The sequence below is a fragment of the Leopardus geoffroyi genome, chromosome B1 (genome assembly GCF_018350155.1).
Source record: "Leopardus geoffroyi isolate Oge1 chromosome B1, O.geoffroyi_Oge1_pat1.0, whole genome shotgun sequence".
Taxonomy (NCBI): domain Eukaryota; kingdom Metazoa; phylum Chordata; class Mammalia; order Carnivora; family Felidae; genus Leopardus; species Leopardus geoffroyi.
Window position 1 is genome coordinate 201311590 of NC_059327.1, and position 26505 is coordinate 201338094.

Genomic DNA, 26505 nt, shown 5'->3' on the forward strand with positions numbered 1-26505 from the left:
GTTCATTTCTGAAGCACATTCAGCAGAGCAGCGCATGAGGGCTCTAGCTCAGCAGAGGGGCAGAGGGCAATGCCATAAATGGAGAAGGGCACGGGGGCACGGACTGTGTGAGGAAGGCACAGATCAGGGCACAAGGTCAGCTGTGGACATGCTGGGGTGCAGGCCTCACCGGCAGGGTGGACAAGTGTGGGAGGCAGGTCTGGGACCTCGGAAAAGGGTCAGGGTCCGTCTCCATGTGAGTTCAGGCTGCAGGGTGGAGGAAAGCACCCAGGAGCATGCAGAGTGACAGCGGTTGGGGGGGGCGGGTAGAGGAAGAGGGAATCAGAGAAGAGTTCATGTGTAAAGGACTGGCATTCGTTGCATATTTGCTGTGTGCCCAGCACTGTTCTGACCCCCTCAGTGGATTCGCTTATACACAGCTGAGGTAGAGCCTACTATATTATGCCCATTTTACAGATGAGGAAAATGAGAGGCAAAATAGCTTATCTGTGTCGGCAAGCTAGTAAGTGGTAAAGCCCAGGTTCAACCCATCCATCCAGCCTGTGTGCTTGGCCAGCATGCCACCCAACCTCTAGATTAGATGGTCGCTGGTGACTCTGTTGAGTTTTCTCCAAGCTGGGGGGGGGGGGGGGCAGGAGTGAGGATAAAGCCATCAGTCCTTGGAATGAGTTTGAAAAAAGGGTAATGAGACATGACATTTACATGCGTATAGAGTCTACAGAGGACATCATACGTCCGACTTTGTTCAGCCCTTAATATAACTGACAGATGAGCAGGACAAGGCCATTGTCTCTCCATCGTTTCGGATACTGGGAAATGGAAGCCCTATGGAGGTCAGAGGGCTCCTCAAGGTCATAGTGTGAGGCTGTGTCAGAGGCTTGACCTCAACTCTTCAGATGCTGGAGTAGCATTTACCACTCCTGAAGGGGATGCAGGGCCGCTGAGAGGAGAGGTGTCAGGAGGGGCTGTAGGCTTGGGGAGACGAATGGAAAAACTCAAGAAGGAGGGGTTCATTCACTGCCTTGACTGACAGCATCTGAGTGGAGAAGACCAGTCAGAATCCTAAATGAGGGTGTTGGGCCCGTGGGGAGGCAAGGGGGAGTTTCTCTGCTTGGGGTTCTCATCTGGGCATCATTCGTTGAGTCACTCAAAGCTGACTCAGGATGGACTTTAATGGAAACGTGTGGCATAGTACCAAGAGCAGGGCTACAATCAAATGCTGGTGCTTGCCACTTAGTAGCCACGTGGCCCAGGGGCAAGCCCCCTAAGCTGCCACTTAGTAGCCACGTGGCCCAGGGGCAAGCCCCCTAAGCTGCCACTTAGTAGCCACGTGGCCCAGGGGCAAGCCCCCTAAGCTGCCACTTAGTAGCAGTGTGGCCCCCGTGGCAAGCCACTAACCTGTTTGGGGGTCCTCCACATCTCCAACTGCAAATGGGAATCCTCCCCCAGCTGACCACTGTCAGGGGTTGGGACAATGTGAGTACAGCACCTGGCGTGCAGCTGGGCTCAATAACGGAGCAGATATTGTCAGTGTGGGGGACACCTGAGATTTGTACGCACTTAATTATTTATTTATTTATTTATTTATTTATTTTTATTTTTGAGAGAGAGAAAGAGAACGAATGCGTGGGGGAGAGGCAGAGACAGAGGTGGACATAAGATCCAAAATGGGGTCTGCACTGAGAGCAGTGAGCCTGATGCAAGGCTCCAACCCATGGACTGCGAGATCGTGACCTTAGCCGACCGAAGTCAGACGCCCGACAGACTGAGCCACCCAGGTGCCCCCAGAGATTTCCTGCATACCTCCCGCACTCCCCCACCCCCCACATGACCTCTCCCTTTTACCAAAGTCAGCTTCATTGAAATTTTGTTTCCAACACTCAAAGGAAAACAACCAAAACGGGCGGATACTTTTGAAATCTTCCTGCCTAAATCCATTGTTGTGCAGAAGGGGAAACTGAGCCCCAGAAAGGGAGATTACATACATACCCCAGGTCAGAAAGCCAAGGAGGCCCAGCTCCTGCTTTCTGCCAGTGGGCACGCATGAGCTGTGCAGCATCACAAAGCATTCTGGACTCAGGGGTGTGGTCACAAAACCACTGCCCCAGCTGGCATGGGCCTGAATCCTTGCTGGCATCCAGGACATCCAGGTCAGAGGGCACTAGGAATGGTCCTGTTCCCGCTCTCACCGCCACCCCCTCATGGAGGGGTCAAAGAGCGGCAGCCCGGGGTCCTGGGGCTGGAGACGCGAAATGAATGGCTGCCGACTTATGCTGAGAAAATCCTGTACATCCATAGTAATTGTGCCTTAACACCAGAGTCCTCTCGGCCTCTTTTCCTTCCCTGCGGATCACAGCCCTCAAGAGCCAAGGAACTACTGTTATTCTGGTTTGAACTCAGCTGATCATTTCTCAGAAGCCTTAAGAAAGGTCTCAGGCAAGGTGGCATAGTAGAGAGTGCAGGGTTCCTGTTGGAGACGCTGTTCCCAATTGCTCACCTGAGTGAGCAGGGTTGTTTTCTCTCCGTATGTCCTCTTGGACTACGGTACAGATGGCCATTCGGTCATTTGCCCACAAACCGGCAGGTCTCACGATGGGTCGGTGAACGCTGCGGACAACATGACGTCTCTCCTGGGATGCGGGTCTTGGGGTTGGGGGTGGGGGGAAGGCTGAGTTTAACGACTAAACAAACATACAATCGAGATGATTTCATACACTAATAAGAACTATGAAGAAAAAACAAAAACAGGGCGGTTGCATCACGACCGGGAAAGCAGATCACTCTACGCCGGGGATCAGGGAAGGTGTCTCTGAACAGAGGACATTGCAGCTGAGCCCTGAAACAAGAAGGAGCCAGCTATGCAAAGATATGGGGGGAGAGATGATTCAGGAAGTGCAAAGTCCCTGAGGTTGGAGTCAGCCCAACCTTCTAGGACTTTTCTCAAAGCAAAACCATCTGAGGCACAGGGAGCTATTTTGTTAAGGAAACAAAGTAACCGAGACACTTTCATTCTCTAATCTAGAATCTTTCCCTACCATCTCTAAATCCTACTAATCCTAGTTAATTCCTGCTCAGTTTAAATACTTCTGCCCTCTAAGAAGCCTTCTGATTTCACTACTTCATGGTTGAGAAAACCTGGTCTGTGGCAAAATGAGAAAAATAAGGTCAGTAAACTCTGTGTGTGTTTGTGTGTATAGCTATAACATTGCCAACCGAGTTTCCTTTCTTCTGAGAATATCCGAGATACATTGTTACTATTTTTATTTTTTGCCGTTCATAAATTCTTTCCCAAAACGAGTGTAGATGACAGCAACGTTACCAATGTGGCAAAAATTCAAAGTTGATCACTCTGCAAATCCCTCCCATTTGGAGGGAGCTCTCACTGGTCTGGGAAATCCCAGGTTTGGGGGTACCTGGCAGCTCGGCTCCTTTACTTGGCTCTCCCTTGCTCTAGACCACCCTGGCTTTTCCACACCCTTCCTGCTTCTCCCTCCCTTTTTTAGGCTGAGCTCCAAGAAGGCTGGGCCACCCCGGCCTGGCCTGGAGCCAAACCCAGCACAGGTGCTCAGAAGATGCTGACTGAATGAATGCACTGTGATTTGTGATTGAGGCACACTCAACCGCGATGAACCTCTGAACCTCGCAAAACAAAATTGTCAGCAAGCTGACGCAAAGGAGCCGTGCAAGGGAAGACCCCAGCGCTCAGAGCCCGGAGTCCGGATTCCAATCCTGCCTCCTCTGAGACGCAGCGTGGTACACGGAGGTCAGAAGCGTCCCCCTCCCCCTCTCCCCAACCCACTAGCATCAAGGCTTAGGAAAAATCACTTTCTCTGAGCCTCAGCTTCCTCACCTGTGGTATGGGGATGACAACATCCAGGATTCTTCCGAAGGGTAAAAGAAATGTGTGCAGAAAGCCACTTTGTAGGTAGTATGTAAATGAGAGTTCTCCATAGCCATCCCTCCAGCAGCCGGCGCACTGCCCAGCTGGCCCCTTCCCAGGTTCTGCTTCCGCTTCTGCCATGAGCCTGTGAGCTGGTTGCCTTGCAAGTTCTGAACAGAACAGCTCGGCGCCTGGCGCCCGGTGGGTGGCTCAATAAATCAATCAATGAACAACGACCCCAGGCAGGTCACTCCCTCTTCCGGACGGGTTTCCTCTCGGTAAATTGGTGATCTCCCGGGCTCCACCCTCCTATCGTACTTGAGTATTCGCTTTTTAAGGACAGGACTGGGAATCACATTTAAGTCAGGTGGGTGGGTGTGAAGAGACTTTGATTAAAAGGTTAGCGCTCATTTTTGGTTCCTACTTTCGAATGTTCCAGAATTTATTTTTGCCTACTTAATAAAAAGAGCCGTGTCACATTTCTTTAGCTTGTCTTCTGGGTTTCTTAAAAAAAAAAAAAAAAAAAAAAAATTGAAGTCTTTATTTTAAACCGCCCACTCCAGCCATCCCAGGACGCGGTTAGGAGGGGGCGCAGACAGGTGGAGTTTGCACCCGGAAAGGCGGGGGCTGCACCGGGCCGCGGGTGGGGCGGCGCACCGCCAGCCGCGCGGCCCCAGCCGGGTCTGGGGTCCGGGGTGGGGCAGCCACGGCGGAGTTCAGGGGCTCTCGCCCAGAGCCGCCCCACGCGCCCCTCCGCAGGGGGAGGGGGGGCGTCTCCCCTCCGACCGCCCGCGCGTGGGGTTGGGCTCCCGCCGGCAGCCCTCCACCCTCCCGCGGCGCCCGGCGCCCACGCCCAGTCGCGGGGCTCGGCCGGGTCCCGGGCCGGCGGCCCGCCCACAGGGCCGGCCGGCCGGAGGGGCGGGGCCGGGCCGGGCGGGGCGGGGCGGGGCGGGCCGGCGCTGATGTAATCCGGCGGCTGGGCGGAAGGATATGGAGCGCGCCCGGCTGGCGGGGCGCTGAGGCCAGTTGCCGGGTAACGGAGCGGAGCGGCCGCGGCGCACCGCCTCCCGCCCTCCGCCGAGTGGCGCCGGAGCCGCCGCCGCTTTACGTAAGGCGCAGGCCAGGGCCGCCGGCGCTCGGCAGCCGCTCGGAGCCCTCGCCGCGAGAGGAGGCGCCCCCGCCGGCCGCCGCGCCGCCCGGCCGCTCGGCAGGTACTGCGGGCGGGCGGGCGCGGGCGCGGGGGCCGGGGCGGGCGGGCGCGGGGGCCGCGGCGGCGGCGGCGCCCGGGGCCGGCCTGAGGGAGGCCGGGCTGCCCCGCCGGGCCGCGGGCTCCGCGAGAAGCCCGGCCGGGCCCCGGAGACCCCCCTCCCCCGCCCCGGCCCGCGCGGCCGCTCTCGCCGGGCGCCGGGCGCGCGCGGGGGGCCGGACGATGAGTCCGCACAATGGGCCGGTGCGGCCGCGCTGGGAGCGGCTCTCTGCGGGGAGGCGAGGCGGGGCGCGGGGCCGCGGGGTCCGAGGGCGGGCGGGCGGGCGGCGGCGGGGCTTCCCCTGCGGCCGGCGGGTGGGCGCTCGCCGCGCCGCCCTCGGCCCGCGCGTCCCTGCGCCCCTCCCCTCCCCTCCAGCATTGTCCTTTGGGGGCCCGGGCGGGGAGACCGCCGGCGGGGGAGGGGCCGCGCGGGGCGGGGCGGGCGCTGACTGACGGGCGCGCGGGCCTGTGGCGCGGGGCGGGCGGGGCTCGGGGTCCGGCGAAGGTGACGGCCGCGGGGGGGGGGGGGGAGCGGCGGGTCCCCGGGAGTTCGCGGGCTCGGGCCGCCGGTGGGGCTCGCGCGGCCGCGGCGGCCTTGCCCAGCTCCCCGCGCCTGCCGGCTGGGGACACGGGGTGGTCGCGTGTGGAATGTCGCCTGCCGCCCGAGGTCTCTGCGTGCCGCGGGCGGCGCGCAGGTGACAGCGCCTGCCGAGGTCCTGGAGCAGATCCCCCGATTCGTGGCAGAAGCCAGTTTTGATTTCTCTTTCGCCGCCCTCCAGTTTGGGGCCTCTGTGGGCAGGGTGCAGAGACGTGACCTGGTAAAAGGTACAGCCGATTCGGCGGGGAAGAGACGTGCGGTTCCTTGGAATGATTTAATTGTGGTTGCTGCTAATGATTACCTGGGTTGGACACTTGGATTCATTGTCCCAAGTTTCTAAGGACGCGTTTTACATCTTTGGGCTTTAGCTTGTTAGAAGACAACAACAACACAACGGTAGTAGAAGATTGATGAGGGGGTGCGGGGGGGGGGGCATGCCGATTTGATAATAGGTGATGTTGCTGTGGATAAAACTGTACAGCCAAATCCCCAAGCTAGATTTCTCCTGTGCAGCGCGAGACCCGTGCCAGAACACCTTGACCGCTTCCTAGACTATGAACTTACAGGAGGGGGTGGGGGGAATGTACCACTGTGCGTCCTGAAGGTCAGATATTCTGTCCTCGGTTCCTTTGGGTTGATCCACTCTTAAATGGGTCTCAGGATCGTTTTAGGCCTTGTGTGTGTGTGTGTGTGTGTGTGTGTGTGTGTGTGTGGTTTTTTTTTTTTTTTTTTTTTTTGGGTGACAAACCGTTTTCCGAAATTGTGCCTTTGCATACCTTTAGGTAAGATCCTTGCAGTCATTACTTACTCCATCCTAGATTCAATCGCTGTACTTACTAAATAATGCATTTTTAATTTTTCAAAAAGCATTTTTCTGCTTCAGTTTGGGCACCTGCGTTAGTCGTTACGTTAGCCTGTTTACGGGTTTGGCCACTGGAACATTGAATGGAGGGGGGAATACTACTTTTAAGTATTTAATTCCATAGGGAGTGGAATTAAAGGGTTTTGTTTTTTAAAGAAAAGCACGGGTCTTTAACATGGCATGAACATGAAGCAAGTCTGTCATTATTTTAAGGGTAATTAGCTTATTTGTTACACAAGTTGCAAACCTTTAGGAAAATCACATGGGTTTTTGGCGTTTCTCTAATGGTACAGTAGCACTTTTCGAAAGCAGTAGGAAGGATTCTTTTCGTTTTGCACAGTGTGCCTGGGTTTTCTTCCTGTTTCAGCAGCGTTTGACTTGGGGCAGCTAATCGCCTCGTAGCTGGTTTTCCGGGAGGGGAGATGCGAAATAATTGTGTCAACGGTCCTCTCCTTTTAAAATATTAATTAGATTACTGCTTAGTGCGTGAAACTGCAGATTCCTCTCTGGGCTGATGCTTTCTCTTTAGACTCCTCCCCACCCCTTCCTGTGCACACTTTGCCTGCAGTCCTCTGTCCTAAACACAGATCTGACACTGCCAGTCTCTGGCTCAGAAAGTGAAGACTGCTTGTTGTTGGAGCCTAGACTCGGGACGCACCAGCATCACGTTCAAGGCCCCTGGGACTGGCCCTCAATATCCCTGAACTTTCCATGTCTTCTCGCCACAGTGTTCCACTGAATGGGACTTTGCTTGGTTCTCTGAATGTGCCAAGCTACTCCCTCCCTCCTTTGCTTATATCCTTTTCTCTGCTTGGGATGCTCTGTCTCATTCCTGCCCCCTCTGGTTTTTAAAGGTCCATGCCCGATTTTGTGTCCTCTGGGACCCTTTGGCAGTCCTGTCGACATGCATTTTTCGTTGCTGCCGTCATAATCCTCTATTTTTACTTTCATTATTACCTATGTCACATTGTATTGTATACGTTAAGCCCTGGTTGTGGTGACCATCCCATTATTTTACACCCCCCCGCCCCCCGCCCTTGCTGAGGGGCTTAAACCTTAAAGTGGCCAAATGTTTGCTAAATAAAGTCCCAGCCTGTCATCCTCCTCGTATATCATGGTTACAAAGTATTTTAATAAGCAGACATAAGAGTACCAGCCATGACGTTCAAAATGTAGTTGCACTACCTTGAAGATAGTTAACACTTGAAATCTTTCTTTTCAGTTACCAGGTGGTGTTTTTATACAAAGTACAAACAGCCGCCTTTCTCCTCTGTGTCTGAACTTTCAGGGTCCATGAGCCTGCCCTGCTCTCCAGTCCATGCACCCCGTCTCTTGGGTAGAGGCAACCAGAACACAAGTTTCACGATATTTCTTCTGTCTGGAATAAAACCGCACTCGCAGCAGATTACACGCTTCTTCTTGAAAGCTTTTGTTTCTGTTTTGGAGATTTGTTCTACGTTAGAAAAGGTAGCTGGCTTTTTTGGGGGGCACTGGGATTTGCAAGATTCAGGTGGGTGTCTTGGCTCCTCTCTGTCCCCGTGTCACCGTGGGCAAGTCGGTGAAATCTCTCTTGGACTTCAGTGTCTTTGTTCTGTGAAATGAGAACAGTCGTGTCCGTGCTATTTTTGCTCTGCAGTGTCACTTAAAGTGGCTGTACTTTGCGCGCTGCACGTCCCTGCTCCCACAGAAGGTGACAGGGTGTCTGCACAGCGCATTTGCCCTCCTCGTTACCGGGGCCGGAAACTGAGCCTTCTGCTGCTTGACCAGGGTTTCAGCAGACCTTTCCCCACGTCTCCTCCTCGGCGGTTCCTGTGGCCTGTCCTTGCTGTCCTTGTGTAGGTGGCTGCTGTAGGCCTGCCGACTGGCCTCCTGTTCTCCTCTCTGGTCCTCCTGCGCTCTGTTGCAGAGTTGCTCAGAGTGGGAATCAAACCCCGCCGTGCCCCCCACCTGCCAAGCATGCGCCAAGGGGGTTCTCAGCGTCCTCCCCCTCCCCGCCCCCCCCCCCCATCCTGGCACACCTGAGGCTTGTGGCCTCGTTCTGTTCTGACGGTAGGCTTCCCCTACAGAGATCTTCACCTTGGAGACACTGCCACCGGTTGGGAATTAGTGAGAAAGAAATCACCGAGACCCATGCCACCTGGCCTCAATTCACTTGTAAGCTCTGTCTTGACTGCACAGCTCTCGCCATCTTGTATTTTAGCCCTAGACCCTCCGCCACTTACGGAAGCGTGTGTCCAGTTCCTTGCACCTTTTTCTTCCTGACAGAAGCCTTAATGCTGAAGGCTTCGCTGAAATGCTGCTACTCTGTGAGAGAAGCTTCCGCTGACTTTCGGAATGAACTCCCGTCATTCTCCCCCACGGTGCTTGACTGGTGCTGCCACTCAGTTATTTTTCCTTGTGACATTCTAGTTTATTCTTTACATGGAGGTCTTTGCTGGATTATAAACTTCTCCAGGGAAGAGAGGAAAATCTTCTCCATCCCCTACTCCTTCTAGTGTGCGGTGTAGTCTTTTACATTGTACTTGCCCATTAAGTGGTTGACTGAGTTAGGTCACTCACTCTGCGGTCCCTGATTTCAGCAGAGGGGAGTAGGGTTGGAAGGCTTTCTGCCAGAGCTTGGTGAGTACACGTGACACAGAACAGGACCCAGCACATAGTAAGTGCTCAGTTAGTAGCAGCTTTTAGCCGTTATTTTGAGCAGGTGTACACAACACTAGTGGTTGGGTGAGTTGATAGATGGTATATGCTGGTTTACTGTAACAGTGTTTGCAGATTTGTTGCTGGGGCACCCACATTCTGGTGTGTGTAAAGACAGAAATCATTTGGCTTTTCCAACTGCAGCCCTGTTCTTTCGATAGTTTGGCAGTAAGCAGAAAAGTGAGTACTTGTTTGGAGAGGAATTTTGCACAAGCAGATTCATGACAGTTGTCCTAAATTACTCTGGAGAGCAGCAAACCTAACTGTGTGAGCTGGGTTTTTTTTGCATGTGGCTTAAGAAAGTGGAAAATGGGAATTGTTAAATTTCACACTACATGTTATTTTTCAGTAAAGCACATGTTTTCATTTTAATCTTATATCTTGTTTTTTTTTTTTTCTTCTAATTTTAAGGTTTATTTCGAGAGAGACACAGATAGCATGAGTGGGGGAGGGGCATCGAGGGAGGGAGGGAGGGAGGGAGGGAGAGAGAATCCTCTGTGCTCTGGCAGCACAGAGTCTGATGCAGGGCTTGAACCCACAAAGCTGTGAGATCATGACCTGAGCCAAAACCAAGAGTTGAACACTTAACTGACTGAGCCACCCAGGTGCCCCTAATCTTATATCTCGTAATTATTAAGTGACAGAATGTCTCTATTTAATGTTTGGAGTGACTGTTGAAAGTCTGAATTTGACACTATCTCCAAAGCTTTCTCAGTCACTAGGCTTTCCCATAACCCTCTGTCTGTTCCTTTGGTCAGCAGTCCTAACCCCTGGCTGGAGGGGGAGAAACTAGGTGAGGAAAACCAGCTATAATTTTGAAACTTTTAATTAAGTATATAGTTATTGTTTTTATTCTATTTTTTAATGTTTACTTTTGAGAGAGAGAGTGAGCAGGGCAGATGCAGAGAGAGAGAGGGGGGACACAGGATCCAAAGCGGGTTTCATGCTGGCAGCATTGAGAGTGATGCGGGGCTCGAACTCACAAACTGTGAGATCGTGACCTGAGCTGAAGTTGGGTGCTCAACCGACTGAGCCACGCAGGCGCCCCAGTCACTGCTTTTAAATATATATGTATTATTGATGGAAAGATGTATCTAGAAACTTTAAAAAGTAATATCTGTTGGTCCTCATGTAATACGGAATTTCCTATTTCCAGCAACTTAGGAGTATGTATTGCTATTTAATTTACATTGACTGTGTTTATGATTATGAAGTTTTTTAAATCATTGAAAATCTATATATTCCTAATAAACCTTTCTTAAAACCTGACCCAAAGAATTGAGGGGATGGCAGGGCTATCCCAACAGATGAACTGGTATCTGTATTAGAAATAAAGGCAATAGTTCATTGATTACAGTATGCTTGAGAACACGCTGCTTTGTGTGTGCGTGTTTCTAGCTAGAGTGGTAAAGAAATGGGAGTGCTGTGAATACAGGCGCTGTGCGTGTGTGCGCGCGCGCCCGTGTGTGTGCACGCGCGTGTGTGTGCGCGCGCGCGCGCCTGCGCTCCTCTCGTGACTGACACCGCCTGTAGTCCTCCTGGTGCCTGGCACAGGGGACTGGTCGCTCAGTACATGCTGACATGAGTCCACCACCTCTGGAGAAAAGAATTGCGGAGATAAGGAAGCACAAAGAAACGTGGCAGCGCGTTTTCACGGGTCTTTTTGGCCCCGTGGCTGTGAGCTCAGAAATGCGGGGAGGTGGCAAGTGCGGGGGGCGGGGCTTATTTTCCCTTTCCGGCAGGAGTTGGTTTCTAGCTCAATTACATTTTCCAGAGTACCTTTGGAATCTTAATAGCCAGTACGGAACTATTTCAAAATCGTTTGCCCAGTTTGGGGATTTATTCAAGCCCTTTATCTGGTTTTCTTTATTCAGTTACTAGCTTTCTCTCGTGTCTGATTAACATTTTGCTTCTTAGCATCTTCTCTGAAGATTGTAATCGAGAGAAGGTTTGAAATGGAAGAGACGCTTTTTAAATTCTTTTTTTGGTTGCTGTTATTTGCCACTGCTTTCTTTGGTACCACCGCAGATAATTGAGTACTGGTGGTATTTTTGTTAATTTTTTTTTTTTTTTGCTAGTACCATCAAAGAAGTTTTCTTGTTTTTGTAAACTTAAAAGCTTTATTTAATACAATTAAGGTATATTTTATTTTGTATGATTCATTAAAACATTGTTCCAAATATTAGTAACTGTTGTAAAACTTGTTTAGATTTTTCCAAGTACACGTTAAGTGGGGCGCCTGGGTAGCTCAGTCTGTTAAGCCTCTGACTTCAGCTCAGGTCATGATCTCTTGGTTCATGAATTTGAACGGACGCGGGGTCTGTGCTGACAGCTCAGAGCCTGGAGCCTGCTTCGGCTTCTGTGTCTGTCTCTCTTTCTCTCTCGCCTTCCATCGCTGTGTTCTCAGTCTGTCTCTCAAAAATAAATAAAACTTAGAAAAGTACATTAAGAAATCTAAAAAAGCATCAAGTTATAAGATGAAAAGTAAGTCTCCTCTTTGGCTCTCCTTCCCCTCCTGTAGTCATCCTATACTTAAAGAACCACTGATTAAGTTTTCTTGAATGTCACAGGAAGAAAATATGCTTTTTTTTTCTTTTTTCTTTTTTTTTGCATTCCAGTACTTCTAAAAAAGAGTTCCTATAGAGTGTTCTGTGTTTAAGCAAACTCTGAACTTTGTATCTTGGAGTGCATCTTGGAGCGCTTTCCATATCAGCACATACAGATCTCTGTGTACAGACCTACTTCACTGTGTTTTTTTTTTTTTTTTTTTTTTTTTTTTTAATGTGCCTAATAGTCCCCTATATGAATGTGCCAGAATTTAACTCTTTGATGGGATGGGCTTCCATACAGTGCTGCTGTGAACATTCCTAACACGTGTCTTGGTGAACTTTTGTGAATAACCTTCTTACTGTAACGCAGCCTAAAAAAAAAAAGACCAGAAAGTTTCTAACTTCTCTGAATTATCATTGATCATGTTAAAATTTTTTTGGTGGGTATATTTTAATAACTTCAAATAATTTTTTTTTTCAACGTTTATTTATTTTTGGGACAGAGAGAGACAGAGCATGAACGGGGGAGGGGCAGAGAGAGGGAGACACAGAATCGGAAACAGGCTCCAGGCTCTGAGCCATCAGCCCAGAGCCTGACGCGGGGCTCGAACTCACGGACGGCGAGATCGTGACCTGGCTGAAGTCGGACGCTTAACCGACTGCGCCACCCAGGCGCCCCAATAACTTCAGACATCAGCCTGGATATTTTCTTCTTATACCATGGGTAGCCCTGTGATCTAATTTTGTACTACTAAGGAAGACAAATTCTTTGTATTGCACATTGAGTATTTGGTTAAAAATTATACAGAAATTAGTCAGAGGAAGGTAAATATGTATGACTTCACTCATCTGAGGAATTTAAGATACAAAGCAGATGAACATAAGGGAAGGGAAGCAAAAGTAATATAAAAACAGGGAGGGGGACAAGACATAAGAGACTCTTAAATACAGAGAACAAACAGCGTTGGCAAGGGGTTGCGGGTGGGGGGATGGGCCGAGCGGGTTAGGGGCATTTAGGAAGACACTTGTTGGGATGAGCACTGGCTGTTACACATATATCGTTATTGCACTACATGCTGCCTAACTTGAGTGTGAATTAACAAAGAAAACTATAAAGCTTCAGGGTCGGCTTCATGAGTCGGCAACCTGTACAGACAGTTCTCACTTGGTTTAGTGCTCTGCTGGCACAGTCTTGATACTCTTAGTAATTTTGACCAAAGGGCCTACATTTTCACTTTGCACTGGACCCTACCAGTTATGTAGCCTGTCCAGTGAAGACTTCTTTCTTAAGATTTTTTTTTCAGTTAATTTATTGGGAGAGAGAAAGAAAGAGAATGAATGAATCTGAAGCAGATGCGGGGCTCACACTCCCGAACTGTGAGATCATGACTTGGGCTGAAATCAAGAGTTGGGTGCTTAACTGACCAAGCCACCCAGGTGCCCCCTGTAAAGACTTTTTAAAAGAAGCATTTAAAGGGAAGTATCCCTCGTCCTTACACCACCTAATCCTGCTCCCTGTGAGTAACCACCATCAACAATTTAGTTTATCTGCTTGGAAGCTTTTTGGACTGCATATGTAAGTGCATGTACGTCATTCTTGAGTTTTTTTTTTTTTTAAAACTGCTAGTAATTAAGTGTGCAAAGTCAGTGTGTATTTTCTTGAAAAAACCTCATAATCTGGGGGAGCCTGGGTGGCTTAGTTGGGTAAGCGTCTGACTTCGGCTCAGGTCTTGATCTCACAGTTTGATCTTACGGTTTGTGGGTCCAAGCCCTGCATTGGGCTCTGTGCTGACAGCTCAGAGCCTGGAGCCTGCTTAGGGTTCTGTGTTTCCCTCTCTCTCTCTCTCTGTCCCTCCCCCACTTGTGCACGTTCTCCCTCGCTCTCTCAAAAGTAAATAAACTGGGCGCCTGGGTGGCTCAGTCGGTTAAGCAGCCGTCTTCAGCTCAGGTCATGATCTCACAGTTAGGGAGTTCGAGCCCCGCGTCAGGCTCTGCGCTGATAGCTTGGAGCCTGGAGCCTATTTCGGATTCTGTGTCTCCCTGTCTCTCTGTTCCTCCCCCGCTCGCACTCGGTCTCTTTATCAAAAATAAATAAAGATTAAAAAAAAATTAAATAAGCATTAAGAAATTTTTTGAAAGAGGAGCGCCTGGGTGGCTTAGTCAGTTAAGGTTCCTAATTTAGCTGAGGTCATGATCTCACAGTTTGTGAGTTTGCGTCCCAGGTGGGGTGCTGTGTTGACAGCTCAGAGCCTGGAACCTGCTTCGGATTCTGTGTCTCCCCCCGCCCCGCCCCTCCCCCACTTGAGCTCTCTTTCAAAAATAAAATAAAAAAAATAAGGAACCTCATAACCTAGAGTGCTACAAACTTAAAGGAGCTGCAAAACCAGCAGTAGGAAGGTGGTACTGAACTGCAGTTTTAGATTTTTGCATTGGGTTGTTGTTTTTTTCTAAACATGCTTAAAGCTTTAGGGAAACAGCTTAAGTTTTAAGAGTGTTAAGATCTCTATCTCTGATGATATTTTGTTTTCTAAAATCTAGTAAAATAAACCATAAGCCCACCACAGGCAAGTCAGGAATGAAAATACAGTTTAATCATCAGTTAGGCTCAGTTGAACAAGGTATCACTAGTGGGTATATAGGATTATTTGGGAGCTTTATTTGGTTACAAAGTAGTCAGATTTCTTGGTGGAAGGGAAAGGAGTCTTAGAAATGGTTAGGGAGAGTGGGTGGGGAGGTGGGTGAGCCCTCGCCTGCTCAGCAGCTCCTGTGCCGCATGCCTGGTGTGAGGGACCGCAGGGAACGGACTCCTGTGTCGTCCCCCGACCCTGGACGGGTGGTATCCTGTCCGTTCTGCAGACGGTGCAGCTGTGGCCAGGAGGGCTTCTCTAAGGTTACAGATAATAGATGGTGGAACCAGGGCCCAAAATTCTTTTTTTTTTTTTTTTTAAATGTTTATTTTTTTACTGTTGGGGGGGAGAGCGTGCACATGCGTGTGAGCGCGAGTGGGGGAGGCAGAGGATCCCAGTCAGGCTCTGCGCCTCCGTTAGGGCAGAGACACAGCAGGAGTGTGGAGGGACAGCCTTCTGACCTCTGTGCAGGTGAGACCCTGTGCAAGGCAGTGAGGGGAGGAGGGACTGGGTGGGGGCCGCCTCAGGCCAGGGCGGTTCTGAGAGAGCCTTGGTCAGGCTACTGGGGGGGGCTGCCGCAGGCTGGGTGGCCTGGGTCTAGTACCCCTTCCTGGTCAGCAGTGCTGGGAGCGGGCCCGTTGTCGCTGCGGTGACTCTGAATGTGCGGCAGCAGCAGGAGGCTGTGGGTCAGCTCGGCCCCCGGCAGCGGGTTCTCCTGCAGGGCCATCTGAGCGGGGCACCCCCACGGTCACCACACATGCAGCCCTGCTCTGTCCTGACAGTACGAGTAGGCAAATGGACATGAGTGGCAAGTGAAAATTCATGCTGAGAGGATCCAGGTCGGTCTGAGGACCTGGCCGGCTCGGCTCACGGGCTGCTGCTTACTGCGTCGTTGGCTGTGTTTGTGTGCCTGGATTGCCTGATATCAGGTAAAGATTTCTTCCCTTACACGTTACACTTTTCCCCCTGCAGTTCGTTCTCCCATTTCCAAAAACATAAGTGCACATTTCAGAGCAGCATTTATAACTGTTTTTCCCCTAGCGGTGGCCCGGAGACTGAAACTGCCCCGCGTGGACTGTCTCGGGCCTTGCCGGGGCAGGCGGCAGAGGACCTGGGGAAGGATCGGGTAGCACCCTGCAGTCTGCCATTGGCTAAAGTGGGGTGAGCGCTGGTCTCACTTTCCTTCCGGCCCAGGGTTCAGGTCTGTCAGCTTCTCAGAACGTCTCTAGGTCTTTGGGAATGGTGAACAGCAGTGGCCAAACCAAAAGCTTTGATTAAGAAGGATACACTGAACGCAAAGTAGGAAGGCTTTGCTTTGATCCTTCCAAGTTGTATGACAGCAAGTCTGCAGGACGGAGGAGGAGCAGCGGTGGGACGGAAGCAGCACCAGCTTCCCCGCTGCACGTGCAGTGCGGCTCTGCTGTGGACCCGCCGTGGGACCCTGAATACGTTTAGGCGTCTTCCTCTGGAAAATGCAGAGGTTTGGTTTCGCTTGGTGTTTTTTCCTGCTGTGAAAGCATGTCTGGCACAGAGCAGGAGTTCCCATGTTTTTTGAATGAACAAATGAGTAAGAGAATTCTGGAGGCGGGGTGGGGAGACGCAGTTGGGGCAGCTCCCCTGCTCCTCGCCTGTGCCCCCTGGAACCGCTTTCAGGCGCAGTGTTGGGTTTTGCTTCTCTGAGAAATGTTTGAACAGCACCAGATTAGAGGATGTCTCTGAGCGCAAAGTGGCGTGCTCCTGACTCTGACGCCTGCCGGGTCCTTTCTCCTCACTGTCACATGCCGTGTGCTTTTCAGGAGGTGGAATGTGCAGCAGCAGAAATGCCCTTCCAATCCCGCGTAAGGCAGGAAGTGCCGCAGGACTTCCCCGGGGCTCCTGGGCACTTGGGACAACAGAGTGATCCTTCCTCTCTGCCTGCTGAGCTGTAGAAGCTGCCAGCCTGAAAAGATGGTGTCGGGAGGGTTGCTTCCTTCTGGAGGTTCTCAGGAAGGACCTGTTCTGTGCCTCTCTCTTAGCTTCTGGTTCCTTGGCTTGTCTGCACCTCGCTGCGGTTTCTGCCTCTCTGTGCGTGTGGCCCTCTCCGTGGGTCTCTGTCCACATTTCCCTCATCCTGTAAGGACACGGTTACTGGGTTAGGGGCCGAACAGAGGTAGATTGAACGGTGGTCGTAGGAGAGTGGAAAGGAGTTACTAATTGAAGGGACTGTGGTACCTAGGACTTTGGTGAGCGGTTGATCTGCAGAGCAAATGATGACGTGGGACGTTGAGGATGATTATTTTGTGCACGTGCTGAAATCACATTCTCTTAGCTTTAAAGTTACTAGAGAACGTGCCACCACTGCCCCCCAGGTGCCTCGTCACGCCCACCGTGTCTTGCATACGCACCAAATGGTGGTTGTTTCTGATATTCGAATACAGTTAAGGGTCACTTGAATCTGATGGAGGAGTCGGTTCTTTGGGAAGTGGGTTCTCTGCAAAGCAGCTGTAGGCGGTTCAGTGTGCGATGTTGATTAAGAAGAACCCGCGGGGTCCGTGCCTGTAGAAAGGAAGGAGACGCTGGGCTGCCTTGTAGGCCCGGCCCAGCCTTGGCCAACCCCGTGGGGAGGCTGGCAGCTAGAATAGCCCTTGAGAGTTGCCCCAGAGCGAACCAAATGACCAGACCTGCACAGTCTCATCAGTTGTCGGATGTAGACCACTCTCGGGCAAGGGGCAGCGCCCTGTGGCTGAGGCGGTCCGTCAAGAGGCGCCCGCACACAGCACTGGAGGTGTGCGGTGGCCTGCAGCTCATGCTTCACTGGGGGTGTCTGGGTGGGACGTCCGTGTCTGCCACAGCTGGACGGTCGTTTTCTTAGCAAACTTGATTGATTTGATGTTACTTATCGGTTGTCTTTCTGAAGAAATGTAGGGTAAGCCTGTTCCCCATTCTCTGTGACTCCCCTCAGCCACCATCCCTGCTCCCGCCCACTACACGTATGACGTGTGTGTGGCAGGTGCGTGAGCAGTTAGTGTGTGCAGTAAGCTTCCCCCACCCCCGATGAAACATACCGATTTCCTTAAACTTAATGTGATTTCACATGGTGTCTATACTAACCTGCGATTTTCTTGGTGTGGTTGAGACTTCTGGGTTTTCTTTAGCTATACATATTTTCGAAAAATTACCAGTGGCATAAAGGTACTTAGAACAGTAGCTCATTCTCAAAATTTTGGAACCTATTTCATGTGAATTTAAAATTCTTGATTCACTTAATCCTACCTTCCTTTTTCCCCTCTTTGGATTTGTCCTGCTTTGATGATTTGCAGGACTTCTGAAGGCATCTGTGGTCCAACTGGACTGGTCAGAGCAGAGTGTAACTGCTGGAAAGCCAGAGTTGGACGCAGACCGTTGCTGCCGCGGGCCTCCCCTTTGGGGCCAGAAGCGCCCTTTGGGTGGTTGTGAGTTGTCGCCAGAGGGTGTGTCGTGACCAGGAGCCTGGCTCTGGAGTTAGCTTCGCTTGCTTCCGGATCCCGACTCTTCCTCTTTATTGATGTTTGGAGAAACTAAGTTTCTGTTCTAAGTTCCCGTTTCGTCATCTGTTCAAAGGGAATAATGACGGTGTCTACGTCATGGGTCGTTGGGATGCAAAGAACGAGCGTGTCGAACGCTCGGGTGGTAAAGAGCCCGTAAGCAAGCTGCTTCTGCTGTCGCTGGGAGAAAACCACGTGTGTGTCGTAAGGAAGGAAGTCCCTTTCTTCACTAATTCCAGACCTAGGTGACGGAGCGAGAGCCATCCTCGCAGACTGCCAGTGGACAGAAATGTTCTTAACCAGTAAAGGGTGTCTGCAGAAAACCTCCAGAGAACATTGGTTTTAATGAGGAAGTGTGGAAACACTTCCTGTATCATCAGGTTCCGGACAGAGGACACTTCTCTTCCCTGCCCCGCCCAGGTGAGGGCGGCCCCACAACCAGAGAGCGGCATTGACCTGCCTAAGGACTGCACCGCTAGAAACACAAAACTTCTCCTTCGGACAGAACCTAGGAGAGCCTGTGGCCTAGGCTCTAGGAATAAATCTGTGTGTGGAACCTGAAAACTCACTTGAGAGATCTGGGAGGACACCTCAAGAAATGGAGAGATGGTCCTCGTTCATAACTAGGAAGGAACCTCAGTAGAGTAAACGCTGCGGGTCTGTTTTCAAGTTGATCTGTATGTTCAGTGCGTTTCCAGTGAAAACCCCGGCAGGGTTTCTCACCGAAGGTGGTGGCCGATCCTAAAATTGTAAGACAGAGCCAAGGGCCATGCATAGGGAGGACCCTCGTGAGGAAGACTCCCGGTACCTCACGCGAGAGTCTAGCAGTTAAGAGCGCGTGGTGTCGCCTGGGGATGAGTGTGTGCAGCACAGCAGAGGGCCCCAGGCAGACGTGCGGTTCTGGGGGACTTTGCTGCGGGAAGGAAGTGCCAGCACCCACGGGGTGGAGGGCTGATCCTGCAGAGACGCTGGCCCTTTCCGTACAGAAAAACGTGCAGTCGGTGCCTGCCTCCCTCGTCCTAGGTGTGGGTAACTGGGAGATGGACTTGAACGTTTCATTAGGTTTTACAAGGCTGTACTGTGGTGACAGAACCCCCGAGTTCTCGGTGGCTGAAGCATCAGACGGTCCTCCCTGGCTCACGTCACATGTTGGCGGCTGCGAGTCGGTCGTCACGGTCTTGTCATTCTGAGACCCGGGCTGAGGCTGTCGCGTTTGGGACACGTTCTTCCTGTGATACCGGAAGAGGCTGAGCCTAATCACTCCATCACGTTTGAAGCCGCCTGGACGTGGTGCGTGTCACACCGGGGTCACGGGGAGCAGCACAGGGTGCGTACTCGGCCCACGTCCGGGGAGGCACTGCCCGTCCTTCCCACGGCGACGATAGGGCCTTGCTGTGTAACGGGACGGGGAAGGGAAGGTCTAGCTGGGAGCAGTAATTCAGGTTGCCACAACATGAGAAGAAAACGTGGAGTACTTTTGGAAGAAAATACAGAGGGGCGTCTTCTGACCTTGAGGTAGGGAAAGGCGTCTAAGGGCAGGTGTTCTCAAACTGTGAAGTACACTTGGGGGCGGCTGACTGGCTCAGTCTGTAGAGCATGCAGCTCTTGATCTCCGGGTCACGAATTGAAGCCCCACATTGCGCCTAGAGGTTACTTAAGAAAAAACGTGCCTTTGTCCCCTGGGGAACTGGGTAAAATGCAAATTCTGATTCAGCGGGTCTGAGTAAGCTCTGACCTATAAAGTCCGCCACCACAGCGACTGTCTCCCCTCTTAAGTCCTGTTCTCCATTGCTCTCGTAGTGCAGATCTCACACCCTTGGGTGGGGGGTGGGTCCTTCTATTTTAGTCAGCCCTTCCTTTGAGTTTTAGGCCCCCTGCCTCTTTCCCAGCACCTTCACGTTGGGGCGCTAGTTGGCCTTGTGGGAGGCCCAGGTGGTGTCGACTCTGTTGTGGAAGCTGAATCCAGCCCGAATGCTTCGTCTTTGTCTCCCCCAAAGACATAAGGGCACAAAGGGGGTTTTGCTGTAACATGATAGGTTACACTGGTGACTCAAGTACGGAGCGAGGAGGTGTAGGAGGTTGGTGATGGAGAGAGAGCACGGAAGGTTGAAATGCATTGGTGTGAGATTATTTCAGGAAGGAATGGCAACGTCGAAGAAAAGATGGCCGTTGAACGTGAGTGCATACGTGTGCAGTTCTCCTACAGGACAAGGCCAGCCAGCTCACGTTCAAACACATGTCCTGTGGAGGGTTGGAATCTGAGGCTGAGAGGTCAGGGTAGGAGGATTGATTTGTCGGTAGTGACTTCTGCATAAATTACACAGACCTTTGACCTTGTCAGTGAGGGGTGGACACGTGAATGTTCCAGGATCTCCAACACACCTCAGGGCCAAAATCACTCCAGTAGCTCCGGTTCCTTGGTTAGATAACACCTGGAAGATGCATCTGGAGAAGATTTCTCTAATTGATTACACATTTCTAGAGATTACAGCCCCTTTTTTCCAGAGTTGTCTAATTTCGTACTCACTTGACTGGAATACTTACTGCTAACCCCCAAATGAAATACTTCACGAGCGAGAACTTGACCAGAATCTGTAAGAAAAGCATTACCGACTTCATATTTATTTTTAAATGTTTATTTATTCTTTTGAGAGATTGCAAGCAGGGGAGGGGCAGAGAGAGGGGGGGACGGAGGATCCAAAGCGGGCTCTGTGCTGTGGGGCTTGACTCAGAAACCGCGAGATCATGACCTGAGCCGAAGTCGGACGCTCAACTGAATGAGCCCGCCCGCCCTAACCAACTTCATGTTTAACGGGAGTCATTTGAAAGTTGACTTTTATGTTCAGTGTTTGGATACTTGACTGGTGTTGTGTATATGCTTTTCTCAGCTGTGAGCGTATGTTCCTGGGGTATATGTGAGGGTGTATTTCTGCTACTTTTTGTATTTACATTTCCCTTTGTAATAATATTAATGACTTGAGTATATCAGTGAAATTTTAAAGAGTTTTGACCCATATAGAGCTCTACAGATCATCATTTCAGTCTGTTTTTTGAGAAGGGTTTTAATTAGTGTAAATTCCAATCCAAACTCTGTCACCTTTGTGTCCTTCTTTGCTGGGTATTTTATTTTATTTTTTGAAACTGTATTATTATTATTTTATTGTTAAGGAATCCACTTCTGTGACTGTCCTGAAGCCCAGGCTGGGTGAACAGTGATGAGTCCTGGAGGTAACCCTCAAGTCTGGACTTTGTGGTCATAGGTGCTGTCTTCTCTACTTTGCTGCTTGAGGCGGATAGCAACCCCAGACCACAGGCAGGTTGGGACCTGTGCAGGTCGCTGGGTATATTAAGTATATTTTCGAGAATATTGCTTTGTTAATATTGCCCGGTCTTTAAATTATTTATGTTTTGGGTCTTGACAGATGTCATTGATGTAGGGAGAATTCTATAGATCAACAGTCATATTAAGGCCACTGTACTTGGCCTCTAAGGGTAGTGGGGCTTCTCAGCATGTTTCCCAGATTCAGGGATGCCTCAAAGTACACTTAAAGTCAGTAGCTTTTCTTTTCTTTTTTTTTAAGTTAATTTATTTATTTTGAGAGAGAGAAAGAGTGAGAACGTGAGCAGGGGAAGGGGAGGAGCAGGGGCAGAGAGAGGGAGAGGAAGAATCCCAAGCAGGCTCCACGCTCTCAACGCAGAGCCCCATGCGGGGCTCCACCTCAAGAGCCATGAGATCGGGACCTGAGCTGAAATCAAGAGTCACGCCCTTGACCGACCGAGCCACCCAGGTGCCCCCGATTGGTAGCGTTTCCAAATTTGTTAGCAGCTGTGCTTGACCCCAGCAGATGTTTAAGTACGGGTACATCTCCATTGTCTTGACCCTCCACGGGGGTGGGGGGGGGTGGGGGGGGGGCGGCGGGCCTGGAGGATGCCCTCTGAGCACCACACTCTGCCTTCCTGTGTTGGAGAGCCACTGGCCAGTTGAGTTCACTCCTGGTGGTGGCTCTGCCATTAGCATCCTGTTGTCAGATACCTATTTGATCCACTAAAGAGCAGCTTGGTGGTTTTGTCAATGGAAATAAACCCAGGATCATTTCAATGGCTGTCAACACCTCCTTGACACTCAGGTGCCGGCTTTGCTGCTGTGCCTGTAATAGGCCTTGGCGGATAATTGGTATGCATTGATGCAGGCATCCACCCTCCCTCAGTATATGTAATCCCAGATGAGGATCGAGGCGTGCCCAGGGAAAAGGGGGGAAATCTGTAAGCTTCGGATACCACGTAAAAAGGAGTACTGATTGATTTACTACGTAGAACTATAATTTTTGCAGATTATTTAAAGGAAAGTAAAGGAGAAAGAAATACTTAATGATCTTATTCCTAAATGGTATCTTCAGTTTAACTTGTCAACTCTAGGAAATTTAGGATATAAGGACCCTAAGATGATCTGTGTCTAACTTATGACTTGGCCGTTAGGGAATATGTTAATTCTTTCTGCTTAGAAGGTCATATTTCCCAAAGTGTGTTCTGAGGAACACAAAAGAGGTCTATAATTAAATAAGTATGGAAAATGCTATCTACTGTGTCTCCTTTCTGGAGGTTCCAGATGCACATTACCATATTAAAAGTTCTAAGATGTCCTAAAATAAACAAGCCTACTTTTGTTTCAGCCCTGGAGCTTCCCTAGTTTCTGCAAAAGGAAGAATTTCCACAGCAAAAATAATAAAATTTTATGTCACCCAGAATACACACTTTGGGGAAACAGTAGCGGGTTATACTTTAAATGATGATACTGTTCATTTCAGTAGCTTCCTAGGGGCTGTAAGTTATCCTACGAGTCACAGCTACAGACAGACTTGATGTAATCTTTGAAGCATGTGATTCAATGGGTGAAAAATACATGTGCTTCGAACCTATTCTGAGTTCTCAGATGTGTATCTTTTTGCAAAATCAAATGGAGAATTTTATTCTGATCCTTCAGAATTTCTAACTAGTAGGATGTGAATCAGATAATCCACACAAAATTTTTATACTGAATTGGGTATCTCTTACTGACAGATACCAAACTCTTACCACAGTATTGCTCATTACCTCATTTCATTTTGGAGAACTGTAATATGTATTACTTACAGCTTTCTAAAGTAATTAAAAAAAATTGACCCACTGTCTTACCAGTCAGCTGCGGAATTTCAGGCCATTTCCCCCCCACCTATCGAAACTCAGAAGACAGATCACTTTGTAATTTTGAGGCCAGTAGTTGAAAGCTGTAGCATTTTTATGCACAGACATTTGACAAGCAAAGCTATCACTTTGACATACACTTTAATACGCCATGATGTGTAGTATTTTATGTGGTAAAATGTTTTATCCTTGACTAAGTGGTTTTCATCGTGTTAGAGCCTTTTGCATTTTAAAAATTCTAAAACTCTTCACATTTTTTTTTTTTTTGTTTCTAAATAAACCTGCTTAGTGTTTTTGAAATTTTTGATTTCCTAGAGGGAGGTCAGTTTAGTTTCTCCTTATGGGAGGTTTTGCATTTCTAAAAATTAGTTTCATTGCTTTCCAACAATTTTTCCGAAAGCTTTTAGGATTTCCTAATAATGAGCTTTGTCTTGATGTTTGGATTTTGTCTGGTAGCTGCTCGGTCCTTCGCAGGAGGACTGCCTTTCAGGTGTCTGCGCACACGTTTACCGCCTCCCCTGACCCACGTGGCTTTCTGCTTGGCTTTTCATTCTGTCAGCTGCCTGATGTGAAGCTTTCCCCTTCTAGGGAAAAATGGCATTTCTGTAAGTCTTCAACGTGGACTTTTTTGAAGGCGTAAAAACTGCCATTTTGTGGCGCTGCTAACGAATTCTGATGTCTGATAGATCCAGATGAATTATAGACCCCTCACTGGTGATAACCTGCGAAGAGATTTCAGTCGGGGAGAAATGTTAGCATTTGAGTACGAATCGTCAGGTAACTGCCCGGAGTAAAAGTTAGAAAGAAAACAATGTTACTTTGCATAAGCAGTTTATCTCCCTCTGGTCAGGCCAGTTAAAACTCAGAACTCAGAGGCTGATCTGGACTTTGAGTTCTGTCAGCATTTGACAATGGCACGCCAGCAGGGGAGAATTTATCCAGGTTGCACTGAAAACTCTTCTCTTTAATTTAGTCTCATTACACACGTGATCTCGTTCCCATTTGTTTTTGCTTTAGTGGAAGTCTGTCCGGTACGTCTGATTCTCTAGAACGAGTGCTTTCACCTGTTTATTCTCATCATCTAGTTTGTCTCCTTTTTTATTTTTAAAAAAAATTTATAATTTTTTAATGTTTATTTTTTAATTTTTATTTTATTTTTGTAACGTTTATTTATTTTTGAGACAGAGAGAGAGAGAGAGCATGAACAGGGGAGGGTCAGAGAAAGAGGGAGACACAGAATCTGAAACAGGCTCCAGGCTCTGAGCTTGTCTGCACAGAGCCTGACACTGGGCTTGAACTCACAAACCACAAGATCATGACCTGAGCCTGAGTCGGACACTTAACTGACGGAGCCACCCAGGCGCCCCATAATGTTTATTTTTGAAAGAGAGAGCAAGTGTGGGAAGAGCAGAGAGAGAGGGAGACACAGAATGCGAAGTAGGCTCCAGGCTCTGAGCTGTCAGCACAGAGCCCGACGCGGGGCTCGAACCCACATGAGATCATGACCAGAGCCGAAGTTGAACGCTTAACCGACTGAGCCACCCTATCCTTTTCTTATCTTTTCAACAGGGAGATTGATGTGGAAATGTTGGGGTTCAGAGCCGATGGCCAAGAAAGAATTCTTGAGACGTCTTCCTTGCAAATGGGTGGTTTTATTAAAGTACGGGGACAGGACCCATGGGCAGAAAGAGCTGCGCTGGGGTTGTGATGGATGACTGATTATATACTTTTAAGTTGGGCGGGGGTGGGGGTGGGGTAGGGGGAACAACGTAAGTCTCTAAGGAATTTGGAAGCAAGGTCTCCAGGACCTTGAGGGGGCTAGCTGCTGTTAAGAAATATTTATTACTTTCCAGAAAAACCTTAGTCATGAGACCCTTCAGATGTGTATCGGTGGGCCATAGGCTTGGAGGATGATTGCTAACATTTTTTTTTGAGGGGGGGGGCGGTGGAGATAAAGGAAGTTTCCAGAGGAACTTTTATATATTAAAGTAGATTTACAGGATGCTGGAGGTTGGGAGAATGTTAAGCTAAGATTGCCTTTTGCCCTTGGCAAAGTGTTGTCACCATTGAGGTATTTGAGCTCCTCAAGGAAGGCCACTCTTTGTCAATGGGCTGTAAAGCTGTAAGGAAATTTATTTTTTTTCCTTTTGCCTTTGTTTCCTACATCAGAGATCAACCAGGTCTGTTCCTTGTCTGCAATTTAGTAAGACATTTGCTAGTTCCTGTTTCTGTCAAATAAGTCTTGTCTATAAGAACAATCCTGTATTCATGAAAAGAATTCATTTTAATTGTCAGTGGAGAGAATATACATTAATGAGTTCATTTCTGATAACCTGGCTGGTAAAAATGGAATTTAATCTTTATGCAGATCTTCTTTGCGTAGAAAGCACTCGGGTCCCATGCTAGTTTTATGGATTATGTTATTGTAAAAAGAAAGCTAGTTTATTTCTTGGCACTTGACACATTTGTAGATGGGGAAGAGGCTCAGGTCTCATGGTGTCGACGATAGATTTGGGTACAGAAGCTAAACGGTTTTGTGTGATCAGCTTTCAGCCTGTCGTGTCTTCACTTGTCAGAGTTCCAGTTGAGAGTGTAGGTTTTCTATGCGTTTCCTTCTCTGGCCGTAGATTCGCTCTGGAGGCATCTACCTGCTAAAGAAAGTGAGCAATATCTTGTGTTCCAAATCGATGCACCGAGATCAGAAAGTAACAGGCAAGGATTATGTTTATGCATATGACTGCCTCGTTATACATGCGTGCGCGCTCTGATCTGCCAGGCGGGTGTTCAGGATCGTGGTGAAAAGTAGTAGAATAGAATCTGAAAGTCAGAGTCTTGGTAGTTCAAACATCTACTTTCTTTGTTCTGTTTTCTTCTATTTATGTTTTTTATTTCCTTTCCCCTTCCCCTTTAAAGGCTTTTGTGTGTGTGTGAAAATTGTATTTGACACCCAGTTTGAGGAATTAGGAATTAAGAATTAGGGGCGCCTGGGTGGCGCAGTCGGTTAAGCGTCCGACTTCAGCCAGGTCATGATCTCGCGGTCCGTGAGTTCGAGCCCCGCGTCGGGCTCTGGGCTGATGGCTCAGAGGCTCAGAGCCTGGAGCCTGTTTCCGATTCTGTGTCTCCCTCTCTCTCTGCGCCTCCCCCGTTCATGCTGTCTCTCTCTGTCCCAAAAAATAAAATAAAACGTTGAAAAAAAAATATTAAAAAAAAAAAAGAATTAGGAAAAGACAGTTGTGGGTAATTGAGACCCTTGAATACTGAGCACTTTGTCAGATTTGCTGTGAAGTGCGTAGTGAGGAAGACTAGTTAAAAATATGTAGTTAGCACGAAGGCGTAAATTGTAAAGTACTGGACTGGATCAG

At 49.5% G+C, this 26505-nt stretch overlaps 1 protein-coding gene and 1 long non-coding RNA gene across 12 annotated transcripts in view; one reads left to right on the forward strand and one right to left on the reverse strand.

The window, feature by feature from the left end:
• Positions 1-665: 665 nt before the first annotated feature.
• Positions 666-4748, reverse strand: LOC123596218. 4 transcript variants are annotated; one of them, XR_006711604.1, is made up of 3 exons: positions 3851-4748; positions 1990-2643; positions 666-972 (listed from the first exon to the last, which is right to left on the reverse strand). It is a non-coding gene; the product is annotated as an uncharacterized LOC123596218 (long non-coding RNA). The 4 variants fall into 4 exon arrangements; XR_006711605.1 differs by having other exon boundaries at positions 1990-2836; XR_006711603.1 differs by lacking the exon at positions 3851-4748 and having other exon boundaries at positions 1990-3530.
• A 95-nt stretch (positions 4749-4843) lies between these two features.
• KIAA0232 (KIAA0232 ortholog) overlaps positions 4844-26505 on the forward strand; it is a 100413-nt gene continuing 78751 nt past the window's right edge. For 5 of the 8 annotated variants that reach the window (XR_006711601.1, XM_045474630.1, XM_045474632.1 and 2 more), the window contains exon 1: positions 4844-5091. The gene's annotated coding sequence lies outside the window, so the exon portion shown is untranslated. Of the gene's footprint in view, positions 5092-5622; positions 5952-26505 lie in introns of those variants that run through there. The other 3 variants (XM_045474631.1, XM_045474633.1, XM_045474634.1) reach the window with 2 other exon arrangements.